Below are 16,069 nucleotides of genomic sequence, written 5' to 3'. Positions count from 1 at the left end.
ATTCAAACGGCTTACCATAGCCTAGGTCATCAAGTTTCTGGCTCTCTCATGCCAAACTCAGCTCTCTCACTGCTCCAGACACACTGGCCTTCTTTATCCTCTTCAAACACTTTAAGCTTATTCTCATATTTGGGCCTTTGCACTGGGCTTGGTACCCCTAGATCTTTTTTATGCCTAGTTTTCTTGTCATTCAGTCATCAGTTCAGGTATCACCTCTTCAGTGAATTTTCCCTGACTACTAAATCAAAATTAGCACTCCTCCATCATTCTTATAGCATTGTCTCATTCCATCACCATAGTATCTTATTACCTAGTTTATTTTCTTGTGCATTGTCTGTCTCACATCCTCTAGGACATTGTAAATATTGTCAAAACATTGAAATCTAATAAATACTGTTCTTCCTACAGCCGTAGGATCCAGAACGGTGCTTGGCAAATAGGGGGCTGTCAATTAATATTTAGTAAATAAGTTCTTTTTGGAAGATACATTTATATGGAGGTTAAAGGTAATTTTACCCCAAATATAACTTTTTGTGTTTGTTTTTGCATTTTTGTTTGCTTCACCTTTTGGAAAAAATTAAAAAGCTGAAGTTAAAAAGAAGAAAAAGAGAAAAGCACTAAATTCGAATGCAAAATTCTGTCATAGAATAATTGTCCTCATACCTTTCATTTTAACTGACTAGAAGGTTAGGGAACTGTCGCTTGATATGGCAATCATTCTAGGGAAGAACACTAAAGCATAAAGCAGGCACTCGTACCACAGTCTTCTGTCTCCATTAATCAAGTTTATAGCAGCCACGTGTAGCACCACCAGATGCTGGGATTTTTAGTGCCTAGCTAGAAAATCTTGACTTTGTACCAGACACCCACTAACTGGTGGTGGGTGGGGGAGGGATGACAAGTTACATTACTGCCTGGTAATCCACAAGGGGTTAAGTAAAGGCTCTTTGTTAAGCTCCCATAGCCCCAGGAACAAATACCCTCTTTGATTAGTCCTAGGAGCTTTGGATGTCATGGGATCTTATCATGGGGAGAAAAATGACAGAACCCGACAAAAATAACTTTTCATTTCCATGGATGATAATTCTTAGGGTGACACTCTCCTGGAAAGTCAATCCCTTCCTTTCAAAATGGTAGTTAATGTAGCATTCAAAATAAAAGGGCCCTATCATGCGGAAGATATGAAAAATGGAACCAGCAAAGACAATGAACATGAGTGACTTGTTGGCCAAGGTGGAGTCTTTAACTTAAAAAACCTCCTTAAAGTACAGCCAGCTACAGAGCACACAAGTTAGAGAGAAGAGGTGGGAAACACAGAGCAGGAACATGCATTGACCACAGGAAAAGTAAGAGGAAAATGGATACAAAGAGTACCCAGGGACAGTAGCCTCTTTGAGAAGTGGTAGGACACTAATGGAGGACAGTCCATTTAGTGTGCCATTCCCAGGGAGAAATTGCATAGGGAGAAGTAGAAGAAGGTGAAAGGGCTAGCAGGGAAAGCAGGAAAGACCTTGAATTGTTAAAAATGGAACACTGAGAAAAGGCAATTCATAAATTTCCTCCACTCTATGTGGGAAAATGGGCTAAAAGAGGTCTATTGAGAAAACCAAACATAATTCACTGTATAAGGTGAGTTTAAAAGGAAGAATTAGCACCTATACCACACACTGTTAGTTAGTTGATTCATAAATATGGCCATTAGTTTATACATGGCATAAGATTTGTTTATCAATTACATAAACCCATTTTTTAATTTAAGCTTCAATTTATAAACCTTATCAGATAATTGGCTACTTCCAATATAGTAGAGCTTTGAATACCAATCAAATGCCATGAAGAAAGGGCAGACTGTTCTTGATTTGATCTGCTATAACCCGACTTCCCCGACACCATGGATAGAGAAGAGGAGAATAAATTGAAATGCTCAAAAGGCATCAGTATGAATGAACAAAATGAAAAGTACACATTAAAAATGAAGCAGACAATCTTTCTTTTCTTTAGTATAGGACCAATTGGGAGTACTGATAGGAGTAGAAGAAAGTGGACAGGGTTTTCTTGGTGGCAGAAAGTAACCTAGGCTCTCTGGGAGACAGAAATGCTTCTTCTGGGTTTCTGAGTGCTTGTAGAGGAAAGAGTAAACTAACTTAGCCAGAATAAAAGAATTTTAAAAGAAAAAAAAGACATTTCAGGGCCAACCCCTTGGCCACATGGTTAAGTTCGTGTGCTCCGCTTTGGCAGCCCAGGGTTTCAAAGGTTTGGATCCCAGGCACAGACCTAGCACCACTCATCAGGCCATGCTGAGTCAGCGTCCTAGAGAGCTCAACCAAAAGGACCTACAACTAGAATATATAACTTTGGGGAGAAAGAAAAAAAAAAGAGGAAGATTGACAACAGATGTTAGCTCAGGTCCAAGCTTTAAAAAAAAAGAAAGAAAAGACATTTCAATCACTGATATGACGTATGGAAAATAACAACTTTAAACACACAAAATTTAAACTGGATTCTTATGCCTTTTTCCCATATTCTTTGAAACTAGATTCCAGAAGAATAATCTGTGAGAATATCTTTTTCTCAGATGCTTTAGCAAATATGTTCTGACCTTATCTTTCAGAGAGAAATCTTTTCAAAGGTAAGCAAGGACCTAAAATACATCAATTAAATCTACCTATCTATCTATGTCTATCAACCTATCTGTCTTAAAAAAACTCCAAGTCTTTTAGAAATAAGATAGCTACAAAAATCAAGGGGGTAATAAAGAATTTACCTAGAGTTGGAGAATATGAATATTGATTTGGGAAGCAGAAATCAAACAAGAGCAAAAGACTATCTTCATTTCTACAATTGTCTACTAAAAGCTCCAAATTGCCTCAATTCACTTTCTTTTTTTATGTGGTGAACTGACACCAACTCATAGTCAATGATATAAAAACATATTCAATATTCACTCAATAAACATTTATTAAAAGTTTCCTTTATAAAGGATATGCTTGGTCCTATGCTCAGAGCCATCATTCCCTTGGAGAGCAAGGAAAGAACTTTGATCATATTCTATATCTTGTAAACTGAAATGTAACATTTACAATCCCAATGTGGATATGAAGCCCCTAAGACAAAATTATGGTTTTGATCTCAGATTATCCCTCAAAACTATTTAGGCTTTACCTCTTTAATGAATTCTGGTATTTAAAATTTAAGGTCTTTGGTAACTTCAAATAGATTTAATGAAAAAAAACTTGCTCAGTTCGTTTCTTTTAGTATATTTGATCCATAATATTCAGAGTGCTACTTAGTGATTTTTTTTTAAATACAGAGATTCAGAGATTCAGTAGCATGAAAATTCTTTTACTAAAAATTAAAACTTTGGCTATATTAATTGTAATCTGATAGATCATATGTGTAATTACTATTTTTAAGTTCACATGTTTTAAAATCTGATGTTGCACATGGCTTCAGGGAAATGATATTTTAGCTTCTAAAATCAATTATTTTAAAATTTACTATATGGTATCAGGAGTTAACCTGAAGATCAGCCAAAATCCACGTTTTTTCCAGTCGCATAATCTAAGTACATAATAAAATTTATGTCATTTTATCTCAAACATTTATGATTGTAAGTTATATACTAACCAATCTTGTATGAGTAAAAGTATAGTGCTAAAATTTGACTTTTTAAAACTAAATATATTTAAATTAAGAGAGTATAGAATACTAAGGAGATCAATCTTTTCAGATTTTTAGAGTAGGAATAAATATAAATGAAGCTTTAAAGCTTAATTTTTATAACTTCTCAAATACATTTCTATTAATTAAACAAATTTCCTTTATTTAAAAAAGTTTTTGTTCATTCTGTTTATCATCTGTTCTGTAGGTACATTTATGTATAGCTTTATTTCACTTGGAAAAAATAAAAAATTTACAATTACTTTTAGCAAAAATAATTAACTTTCTTAAAAAAAATTTCCCCTTCTTTCTAAATAAATTAAACACAAAGGATTCTGAATACTAATCTATAAATTAATAAAATTTTTTAAATAATAATTGTCTTTATCTTCCTTTCAATAGTGCATATGTACTATGACTAAATTCATTGATTCTAGGATAATACATTTAAATCATAAAATATTGGTATATAATTTGCACAACTGAAGTTATGAGTGATAGATTAGCATTATTATTAAAGATTTACACATACCTTGGACAAGAAATATTAACAACTTTAATAGCTACCATTTATTATGTGCCTACTAAGTCCCAGGCCTTATCCTAGGCCCTTTGCATATGTCATTATTAATAGTCACCACAGCCCTGCAAGGTATAGGTTATTTTTTCATTTTTACAGCTGGTGCAACTGTGCTTCAGACCAAGTAAGTACCTGCCTGAGGCCAAACAAGTGGAAGAGCTAGAATTCAAACCCAAATCTCTATCACTTCTGTCTCAGAGTTTGACTTTATTCATCTATGACAAATTATGTACAAATATGCTTCTTAATTTTTTAAAACTTACTATCAATTAAAATGTTTTCAAAGGGCACATTTGATGACAAACCAGCCACAGGCTTCATTAAGGTCCTTAGACATTTGGGGACCATGCTGCTGATGTTAATAATGCCCGAAGTTGGAATTTTAAAAACTTCACTGTTTGTAGTAAAATCATGTTAGTTGAGACAGAAGTGATTTTGAATTCATTTTCAAACGTCTGTTTAAGACTGCTTTTGAAAAATAAGGGGTACTGTACTATGATAACCGTTGTGTGACACCCGCTCCAATGAAAAGTTACATTCATGCTGAATGCTTATTGAATGCTTACTGTGGGTAGCCAAGTGTTTCAAATGCGTTATTTAACTTTTACAGCAACTCTGTGAGGAACACTATTACCGTGATTTTATAGATAAGTAAACTGAAGCTCATAGACATTGATCAGTTTACCTACAGCTAAGCAGCTAGTGAGCAGAAGGGTTAAATTTAGACTCCAAATTCGCCCAGCTCCAAAGTCTGCACTCATTAGTACACTATCCTGCCTACATACAGTGGCCTTTAGAAGTGGACATCATTCAAGTCTCCACATAAGAACTAGGATATGGGCCTGTGATCATATATATCAGTGGGCTGAGCCCATGGGAAGAAAGGTAATGGCTGCGGCTGTGTCTTGGCTTTTTGTCCTGTAAATGGGCAGTGAGAATTTATTTCTTCACTTCAAAAGCGAACTGTATATATTGGGTAATCTCTAAGATCCACCAAAGCAATAAGATTATTAAGATCCTGTTAATGCATTTCATTTATATAACTGAACCGTGCTGCTAAAAATATAACTGGTGGTTTGTTGTTGTTTGGCTATTATTTCACTCCCCATAGGCATTATAGAGGTTTAAAGCATGACCAGACTGGAGTCACAGGAGAGCCGGACTCCTGTTCCCGCTCTGCGAAGGCATGTGTGGCGCTGGGGAAGTAGCCCAAGACGTCTATGCTTCAGTTTTGTAATCCATAACACGAAGAAAATACCAGTATCCATCCCAAAGGATTGTATGAGGAAAAAATAAATGGAAAAGTGCTTGGCATAGAGTAAACTCAGGAAAAGTTAATTATTATGATTTTTTATTGTTATTATTATATTATGAAACTGAGAGGTTATGTTATACAATGTATGTTAAATCACTAAGAAAAAACCCACAAAAATAATTAAGGCAAAACGTTTACTGCTAGTATACTCTGGATGAATTTTAAAATTATATGTATATGTATACATGTTCATGAGTATTACACATATACGTGCATATAGGTATGTATATATATTGTGTGTCTATACACACGTGTACATTTACATTATATTAAACATCTACTCAAACATTTAATTTTTACATGAATTTTGGTCTCTTTTTTTTCCACTGTTTTTAGATGGCACAGCTGACAAGATCAGCATCAGATTTAGATAGAATGATAATATGCAAAAGCACACAGAATTCTCACATGTATAAATGCTGTCTAGTTATTTTAAGACATTTTGTGGAAACTACTAAAGTGGTGGGGACAGGACAATGATGCATCAACTGAATTAATCACTATCATCACTCTTCTAAAGAAAAAACAAAGCAACTTCAGCACACTCAATCATCACAAACATGAAGAGAATGGAGCCGCATAAAACCAAGGCGGGCCCCATTCTTTGGTAGGCAATGTTCTTAAAAATTTGCAGCCATTGAATACTTGCTCCACAGTTTCCAAACTCTGAAATCCCTGTTTATAAACACCACGGACGAGTTTTTTGGTTTGCTCGCTTGTCTGCTTTTTAGTTTGTTTGTTTGTTTGTTTCCTTACAAATAGAAAATGCAACTGTTCTACAGGACTATGGAAAGCCCTGGAACCAGACATTTGAGGCTATCAATGAAGAATTTTACCTGAAGGCAAGAGTTGAAATGACACAGATAGTAAGTGTCAGAGACATGGAATTGGGAAAGGCAGCTTTCTTCTCCTAAATGCTGGTAATTATAAGGCGTGAGGCTGTCTAAGTTTCACCAAAACTCAGATACAAATAAAGAAGCGACTCTATGGCTTCTGGCTTCTTGCACTTTTTCCGTAGATACAAGTGCTTGCCACTGATCCTAATGCATTTCTGCCCCAAGTACTGTTACCTCAAGGACAGCCCAGGTACCAAGAATATCTTTATAAAGGGCTATGAGGAATAAGGAGTAGCCTGCACATTGACTTACTTCAGCAAGAACTTCAAAAGGTAAGATAATCAGAACCTCAACAGTTCATCTATCCCCTAACTACTTAATTAACCACAGTTTGATATTTCGCCCTGTGTGTTATTTAAAAATGTAGAAAAGTTAACGATTAGATTATTGCTAGGAGGAAATATACAACAACCAAAAGAGTTGAGGCAACTTATAAATAGATTGTGAAAAATGGCTGAGACTGTGGATTTTTAAAATTTATGTTATTTTATTCTTTATGTATGTATGCCATATCACCTTGTGAGATATTTTTCCCCTCCATAGTACACTTTGCAAATGTTATCCTATAGATCAATGTAGGGCTTGCCTCTACAGGCCACAAACAAACATAATGCTGCAAAGATGGCACATGCTGAAGCAGCAGCTATTAGTAATTTCTCACATATGTGTGTGAAAGGAGAAAAAAAAAACAGCTTAGTGCATTCTAGTTCATTCATAGAGCTTTGGGAATTAATTACATTTATATCGCATAACACTAACAGTGAGGATCAGGAGGCGAATGTCAGGGCGTAAATATAAGAACTGAGCCTATCATTTTAGGTTTGCCATCAACTCCATTATCATATGTATACCTTTATAATATGTACAAATATACATTTCATATTTGTGTATAATATAGATCTGTATTATATGTGCGTATATTATATATGCATATAATAAGAGCTTATTTTAATACATAAGAATGAGGAAAAACAAAGGCAAATAAGACACTTCTAAACAAAATCATCATCAAAATATACTGCACATGTTCTATCTGGAGAGTTGATTCAAATTACATATATCAGAGATAGCAACGTCTTCTGTTTATACCATGTGAAACAGTGGAGAGATGATCACTTAGCTTTTGTTTTGCTTCCAATTCATTTTTTTTTCAAGAAGTGTAATTAAAAACTACATTAATGCCACCAATTATGGCCTCCAAGGGACCAGAAACCCCATGTTACTCCGTGATGGAACAGAACTGAGCTGCAAACATCCATTTACCATTATAATACTCATTAATCCTGCCAAAAACAACTCATTATGGGACTTCAAGAAATCATCTCATAGGCAAACAGCACAGAATCTGCCACTACATTCCTCACAGCAAAGTTGCAGAGGTGGAAACTGTTCGATGTCACTAATTTATGAAGCTGAAAACTATGATTTTGCTTTTTATCAAGCTAAGAACTTTATGTCAAAGAACTGGGCTAAACTCTCACCCTTTAAGCAAATTCTTAAAAGGAAGCAGCTTTGACTCAAAAATCTCAGTAATCTAAACCTGAAAAATTTCACTAGCCTACCCATCAAATCCTTCCAGAATCCAATCTCATCTCACTGGACATCAACACCATCAGTATTTCCCCTGCAAAGTAATAACAAAAATCCTACCACATCCAGTATCATTTCTGTCTGGATCTAAAATAAAATACAAACCCTTTCTCATTCTTTAGTCAATTGAATATATTCAAAGACATTGGTTCCTTTTTCTATCCCCAGCTCCCAGGAGGTGCTCCACCCAGCAAGGTCCCTCTGAATGCTTGTTGGTGATCTGACGTCATTTTTCTAGGAAAAGTAGTCCTATAACACTCTGCAGCAAAGAAAGCATAGGCTTTTCAACTATCATTTGATAAGAAATTATTGCAAAGATGAATGATTAGAGAGGAGATTTCTTTAAAATACATTAACATTTCTTATATTTCAAGATCAAAACAAATTGTTCTCTCTCTCTTCAATACCACATTTCCTCTGATATCTTAGCAGTCTTTGCTTGAGCAGAAAACATCGAAATAATATGTCTGAAAAGATTTTCTAAAATAAGCTTAGATAAAGTACTAATAAGCTAATTTTAAAATATTTCGTTATATCTAATCTTTTTTTACATGATTTAAAAGAAAGGAAAATAAATTCATAATTTTTCCATAGTTACTATACATTTTCTCTCATAAAATTACTAAAAAAGTGAAAAGTAAGTGATAATATGCAGTATCTGAAATCGAATAAGTAACCATCTTTACTCAAGATTGCTCTCTTAGAGTTTAAACTAAACTTATTTCATACATTTTTAAAACTAGCTGTTCCACACAATTCTAACAGAATTAATAGCAAAATTAGTTGAAATTGGTTAAATCAGTAGCAAAATGAGGCCTACCATGACTTCCTTCTACAAACAAATTCTGAAAGTTGATACTTGGGGTAAAAGTTGAGGAGAAATATACAATTTAAAAAGTGCTGAAACAAAAAAAGTATCCTTATTGTCTCTTTTCAGTTTTCAGGTTTGGGATTTAAATCTTGAGAATAGGTACAAAGCACGTGCTGTGTGCTCTCACAGAACCCAGGGGTTACTTGCACAATTGTCAACCTTCTAGATTATAGAAGTCTCCTTCTAGATTCTAAGTCCTATGAGAACTCTGTCTTGTACACCACTGAGTCATCAGCTCTTAGCATCCTGTGGAAGACAATCTCTGATTGTTCAGTGAATGAACAAATCATTGAAATTTACCAGGATAAGAGCCTGAGAACATGCAATATCTATGCTGTGTCATTTCTGTAGGTCTTTTTTTTTTTCCTCCCTTATCCCTAGAAGATGCATTGGCTTTATAGTCTAAGTTCTGAACTCCTTTCCTTGAGAAAGTAAGTATGCTATGAACAGGAAGCTGAAATTTTCAAAGACTAAGGAAAAAACCCATATCCTGGTTTTTGTTGGTGGAAAAAAATTTACCTACTGAGAGAAGTACAAGTAAGACAACTGGAAAAGAGATTAATGTCTTGGGCTGATAGTCTTTTCCTCAGCTTTTGGGGCCTTGATTTACTCACTGCATCTAGGGTCCTGGATGAGGCATTACTCTGGAAGGCTAAACCTTTGGAGGCTGGAAGATTTTCCCGAAGCTGGAGAGCATCAGAAGAGCTCTCTGAGAGCGGTGTTGGAGTCAGCAGGGTGCCTGTGATGTTGGAAGAGCACTTCTGGCTAAGCCAAGAGCTGATTGCCCTACTGGGACAAGTAAAAGAAAGCAAGAGAAGGAAATCTTGGCTTTGGAAGCAGCTCACCCATCCCCCAGTGTATCTGCCCTCCGATAAGACCAGGATCTCTTCATGATCCCACTGTAGGCCTGGACATCAAGAGCTAAAATGAATTAAATGAAATGACTTCCAATATGACATTTCTTGTAGTGTGGTTTTTTTGGACCAAAATTTATACCCATACAGAATGAATGCCAAAAATTCCATATTCCTATTTCCCATTGCTAGTAGCGTTGCAATTTGTCAGACTAAAAGTTGAAGCGAAGGCTGGCTTGCACTTCCATCTTCTTCCCCAAACTACTAGCAAGTAAGTAGCCATTTCTTTGCTGACATCCTTGCTTCCAGGTAGGTATCAGATTAGATGGGAAGATGAGTAGGTAACCCTCAGTATAGTGCTAGTTACATATTAAGTACTAAATCTTGAATAAATGTTATATGAGGTAACATATGGAAGGGTTTTCCACAAAATTGGTATTTTCGGGTTGTGAAAAATGAAGTGGCTTTAAATATAACATGCAAATGGAAATGGGTCATGTTTCGATGGGCATCGTATGCACATTCTAGGACTTTTCCTCCGGAAGCTACAGGGGCTTTTCTCAGGCTATTTTCTTTGAAATAAATTTTAAAATAATTTCGACTTACCAATTTTAAAATGTTCCTTTTATAATTTAAATTGTTATTTACAGGAGAAAACTTCTTCAATATATGTGGCTACGTACATCCAATTCCAAGTTAACGTAGAGAATACCAGTCATAATAAATAAAAATAATTCTTAGTCTGCTGCATTTTACAAGCTTCAAAAAGACTGATGTGTAGAAAGAAACTCATTCACAATTTGTAAGTGGGCACTCTTTGGAATTAGAATAACTAGGCATGCACAAAGTGTTCAAAGTATTAAGCACTGTGTGTTTCCTAAGGTACAGAATAAAGGACTTCCAACCCTCTCTGTAGGGAAACTACACTGTCAAAAATGCCCGCTCATCTCTGGATGCCCCAAACCAGTGTAGAAAACTCTGTCACTTCGGGAAATTTTAAAGATAATTTCTGGTATTCTGTCATTATCAAAATGCTGTAAGAAGATGAAAACATTTGCATTTATTAATATAGCGTAATGTATTTTTTTTTTGGTTAAAAACTCCAGGAATAACAAATAACTCCAACTGTATAAATAAAATATACAATAAATGCCCCATCAGCTCACAAACAGACACACATACACAGATGAGGATGAAAACGCTTCAAGAGAGAAGAAAGAAAAATCTATCAAATCTTTAAACAGTGGGATCAAAAGACTTGTTCGAGACTTTCTTCCTAAAGTCCTAGAGAGGCCAGCTATGCTCACAGTCTGTTGTTAAGGTAAAATTCACACAGTAAAATGCACATGTGTTTCAGAAATTGTTCAGGGTTGTTTCACTGATAGTCGTTACTGCCAAAGCCAAGGTAAAAGTAACGCACACTTCTACTTTAGGAAAGAAGTACTAAGCAATTATGCCATTCAACTTTCTAACTCAAGTAGCTGCCCCCTCTTCCACATTCCTCCTGCCTACCTTCATGACAGGCTTCATTCTCATCATTAAAACAACCTAAAAGAGATCAACAGTCATGAATGTTGCTGCAAAATGTAATCAGAAACAGGTTGGAAAGGAATGATAAGATATTTGCTGAATTATTCTGTTTAAATACTAGGTCTTCCTTTGATAATCATGTCCTGAGTCTCCCTGGATTGACATATGAGATAACGCTCTCAAGATCTTATTGCATATGTACCCAGGACTTGTCCTAATCTGACGTCATTCAGGTTGTTTCTGACCCCTTTGCTAATTTCACGTGTCACTGTAAAATCTGAATTCATGTTCCTATGTTCTAGCTTCTCCACTCTGTGACAATCAACTGCAAAAACCAACATTACAACATACACATCCCAGACTGACATGTATCTCAATAATGTATTTTGAATGCCTGTGGCATATTATTTCTCATGACATTAACTAGCTGATTTTCAGTCTTCAATAATTTATTGCTACAAAAGTGATAACCTATTGCCTAATATTTCTTTTTATTGTTTTTACTTAACCATTAGCCTCATAACATGGCAATTTCTAACTCATTTCATAAGTCAGGTGGTATAGGTTGCTCATAAAATTCAAACCCCAAAATATAAATTGTTAAAGGAGTAAATAATTGTGGAAGAGAGGCTATAAAATTTTTTACTACAAAGGTTTATCTTATTAGCAAAAAAAAGAAAGGTATCACACGCTCCTTCTGAAATGTTTCACAACATCAGACAAAAACATTATAAGTTAAGGCAACCCTATAATAATAGGAGATCTTGGCACTGTCTCTGAGAAAACTAAAGGCACAGTGTCAAAATCTAAAAGTACAGCCTATCTTAGACATAAACTCGGCTTTGGCTATGATGTAAAAGACACCAAGTGTATCACAAGACAGTGTCCAAACAATCTAAGGCAATGAGCAAGTTGTGCAAATTAGAAATCTATGAAATTACAACCTAGAGACACCCACCAAGCCAGTCCTTGGCTGGAATCTACACAAGAGAGTTGGATGTATTCCAAATTCTGGAGATTTTAAACATTTAGTAACTCAAGTGCTCTATCAAAAACCTAAGGATTTTAAATAATTTTCAAACTTGGGAAATGAATTTTCTTTTTTTACGCACCTTATTCATTTATTTGTCATATCACTATTGTATCATTTATTGACATGTTGCTAATACTCTTTTTCCTAGTTTTATTGACATATAATTGACATACAGCACTGTGTACATTTAAGGTGTACACCATAAAAAATATGGAACCCTTCACAAATTTGCATGTCACCCTTGAACAAGGGCCATGCTAATCCTCTCTGTATCATTCCAATTTTAGTATATGTGCTGCTAAAGGGGGCATTGGAATGAATTTTCATGTTGAACAACTCACCTCCCTGAATCTTTTGTGTTCCCTTTGGTACTGGGTGTCAGGCACAAAGTAGGGGCTCAATAAATGCTGAATGGATTGAATTGAACTCTAATGACGGAATACAGTTCATTTAAATACAGCAGGAGGCAGAATAGCACTTTGACAGAGTAGGTATCTTGTGGTTTGAGTATTGGCTTTTTCACTATTAAGCTGTCTGATCCTTTGTAAATTCCTTAACCTCTTTAGATATCAGTGTATTCTTCTGTTAAATGGGGATACTTATACTTTCTTCATTAAGTAAAATATTTAGTGCATTAATTTATATACGTATTTCACATAGTAAGAGCTCAATAAATGTTAGCTAGAATCATCATTTTTTGTTTTCGAAAAATAAAAATATATAAATCCATAGTAGTTTAGGAATGATGCAGAATTGAAGACATTTTGCTATAATAAGATATAGAATTCTTTATTTTCTTATTCCCTAACATAGGCATACTACAATTTCAACCAATAAATACTTATCGACATCTCCCTTGTACACAGAAGCAGTAGTAAATATTTTATAAAGGTGTATATTATTTAAATTACCAAATAAAACAATAATGGGGTAAGACTATTTGAAAGAACTCTACAATGTATACTTTTAGAAGAAAAATAATTTAAAAAATAGTCACCATCTAACATAGTTCAATTTGTTGAGCAATTTGAATGTTGCTTATCATGCTATCTTCAAGTGTTATTCAAAGGATATAAAGTCTGAGAATAACTGTGTTTGGAAGGGGAATAACCAGATGCCCCAGGGGTTACATGCACAGTTTCCTCCAAAAGCTTACAGCATTGAAAAAGAGTTTCACTGATCAGAAATCTGAATGTTGGGCCAGCAAATATGGTGAATGTTATGAGCAGATGTTTCCCTTTACTAATATAGTATCTTTGAGATGATGCACTAGTTTAGTTAATATGGGCATTGGTAGACTGAGTCACAGGATGTGTCATTGCACACCAATGAACTGGGTCTTCAAGCATGTCCCTGGACAGAGGGTTTGAATCATTTCCTCTGCAATATCAAGGAGACTGGCATTGTCTGGAAAAGAGTGGGAGTTATTCCATTCTCCACTGGGATCATCACAGAGATGGATGGATTCTCCATCTTGAAGCACAAAAAGAACTATAGGCTGTTATAAGAAGCTTCAGGAATGTCCTGAAAAGAGAGGAGGGAGAAAGGGACACTGGCCAAGCAATGTTTCAGTGGGAGCTGGCAGCAATGCAAAGAAGGAGCTCCTCAGACTGGAAAAGACTCTAGAAGACTTGGGAGAATCCCGTGGTTCTGAAATTGATGAGGTATTCTAGGATTTCATTTACCCTTGGAACCCTAGCTTTAGGCTGTACATAGTAAAATTGTGAAAGCAGCAATTTCTTTATTCATCTTTTATGGGTAGTTACAGCTTGCATGTAAAAGAGCTAGATATTAATCCAATAATGTTTGGTTTAATGTTTTTTCCAAAATTAAATATTATCTCTAACATGGTCTAATCAGTTCAGACATTGACACAAGACAAAGCTAACCGTATCACTCATGGGTCTTTTCTTAGTTTCTTAATTTACTTCACAAACTCAAAAGCCTTGGTCTGTTTTACAATTTAAAGCTAATCATTTCTCTCCAATACTCTCTAATTGTTCCCACTACACAGAATACAGCAAGAAGCTGAATCTTAAGAATATGTCTTTCTACAAGGTGTCTTACTAATAAAGATATTTGGTTAGTAGTACTTCTCTGATGAAAAGAGGCTGAGAAAACTGAAGATTTAAAATAATAGCTGACACAAGAAAATATCATTTCTAATGATCTTTTGAGTTACGGATTTAGGACTAAAAGTTATTGACTTAGTCTAAACTTTCAAATGCTGGATCCCTAAGTTGCAAAGCAATAAGCAGTCTAATAGCTTTAAAGATCTCAAAAAGGTCTTTTGCCCATGATCTGTGTAGCACAGTAAAGTAACAAAAATATAGATCTGCCCATCTAAATGAACGAAACATATACAGTGTAGTTGTAGTATCTGATGCCAGGTATTGATCAGTGAGAACATAATGAATTGTATGATCCATAAGACCATAATCCTGCTATTAATCTGCCTTTCAGGTCATAATCACATACACTTCAAAAAGCTAAGCCAAATAGCAAGAGTTCTTCAATTGAATTCAAATTATTGAAATTACATACGAATTAATGTTTGCAATTATCCTGGGAAAACTGAACATTTTAAAATATTTGGCATCAGATTCACTATAAGAAGACAGAAACACCGTCTTCTCCGTTTTGATCAACTTTGTACAAATAAAAACATTAGCATGTTTGGATTTTAAAAGGTCCATTTACATTTGTTATCTTCCCCGCCAGGACAGATGTTAAAAAATAAACTTTAATACTGATAATGTTCCCATTATGCTGCTCCCAAAGGATAAATTTTATTTACTGCCCCAGAAGATTCCCACTACTAGTAGGTTATTAATTCACGTAAATATTCATTACTACAAAGGTGAACGCGTACTTTATCATTACTTTATAGTAGTCAGTAAATTGGAAAATTCAGTGCTGCTTTTGTGGATTTCATAGGTCTTCTGGTCCAACTCTGCACCTTTAGCAGGACACCCCCCAAACTGCCCGTTAGAGGAATATCTATTCTCTTTGAAAGGTTTCTAAAGGTATGGCTCATTGCAACTTTATTATTTTAAACGTTAATGATATTGCAATACAATTTTTCTTTCTTTCCTTTGTATAGTCTTGTTCTCTCCTACTCATCTGCCCCATTGTGGATTAGGAAGCAAAAAATCAAAACAAACGTCAAAATTCCATGAAAAACAGCCTTCTATTGTTGGCATCATTTTTCCTCTAAAAGTTCAAATTTTTATTTCTAAAAATTTTCCATACTTTATTTCATGATTTGCTCTCAGAACCAAATAATTTGTTGGCTATTTGATTGTTTTATTATTTATAAACTGTATTGCCTCCATTTTTTTTTCTCTTTCTGGAAAACAGATTTACTTATAGGCGAGATTTAGTAATATCTTACCTTTTTTGTCACTAAAATGGGATTTCCACAGTGTCCTATAACAACCAATTATTGGAACCAATAATATTCACTATGGAAATTCTCCCCTAGAGCTCTTTTTCTACCGTTTAGAACATTTTTTTTCCTTATTCTGTGCAGATATAAGCAATTGGTCATGATGAGAAACCTTCATATTTTTGAAGAACAAGATTTTAATCAGCCAATTTTTACCTTCACCCCATTTTTAGTCACTTTACACATCTCCTGGCCTAGCTCTCTTTTCACCTTGCGTATTACGGAGCTTACCATTAGAAAAAAAATTTTCAACAACTTTAACACATACTGACTACAATGACAATATTGTTTC

At 34.9% G+C, this 16,069-nt stretch overlaps 1 non-coding gene across 1 annotated transcript; it reads right to left on the bottom strand.

Annotated features, from left to right (window-relative positions):
* Nucleotides 1-12,533: 12,533 nt before the first annotated feature.
* LOC139073749 (U6 spliceosomal RNA) lies at nt 12,534-12,640 on the bottom strand. The gene has a single exon (XR_011522737.1). It is a non-coding gene; the product is annotated as a U6 spliceosomal RNA (small nuclear RNA).
* Between the last annotated feature and the right edge of the window lie 3,429 nt (nt 12,641-16,069).

The sequence above is a fragment of the Equus przewalskii genome, chromosome 9 (genome assembly GCF_037783145.1).
Source record: "Equus przewalskii isolate Varuska chromosome 9, EquPr2, whole genome shotgun sequence".
In the NCBI taxonomy this organism is placed as follows: Eukaryota; Metazoa; Chordata; class Mammalia; order Perissodactyla; family Equidae; genus Equus; species Equus przewalskii.
Note: the sequence above shows the minus strand (reverse complement) of the source record. Positions and strands in the feature narration are given on the sequence as shown.